This window comes from Dendropsophus ebraccatus, chromosome 9 (assembly GCF_027789765.1).
Source record: "Dendropsophus ebraccatus isolate aDenEbr1 chromosome 9, aDenEbr1.pat, whole genome shotgun sequence".
In the NCBI taxonomy this organism is placed as follows: Eukaryota; Metazoa; Chordata; class Amphibia; order Anura; family Hylidae; genus Dendropsophus; species Dendropsophus ebraccatus.
Window position 1 is genome coordinate 79810406 of NC_091462.1, and position 273 is coordinate 79810678.

The following is a 273-nucleotide window of genomic DNA, read 5'->3' on the forward strand; positions in this document are numbered from 1 at the left end:
TGTTGCAATAAAATCTTTGAAAATCCATATTGTCTGAGTTTTTGAATATTTTTTATTATGTAACTATCTTGGTAATAATAATCCTTGCTGTGTTTTGTGCATTTGTTTTAGTCTGTGTAGTTAACGTATGCAGACATCTGTCATCTGCAGTTCATGTTCCAAAGTGCAGACATTGTTAGATAGCTGTTTGGGCAAAGAGACTCTCTGGTGCCCAAGCCCCTGACATGCTGAGGGCTGTAACGCTTCCTCATTCACCCTTCCATTCAGCCAGCT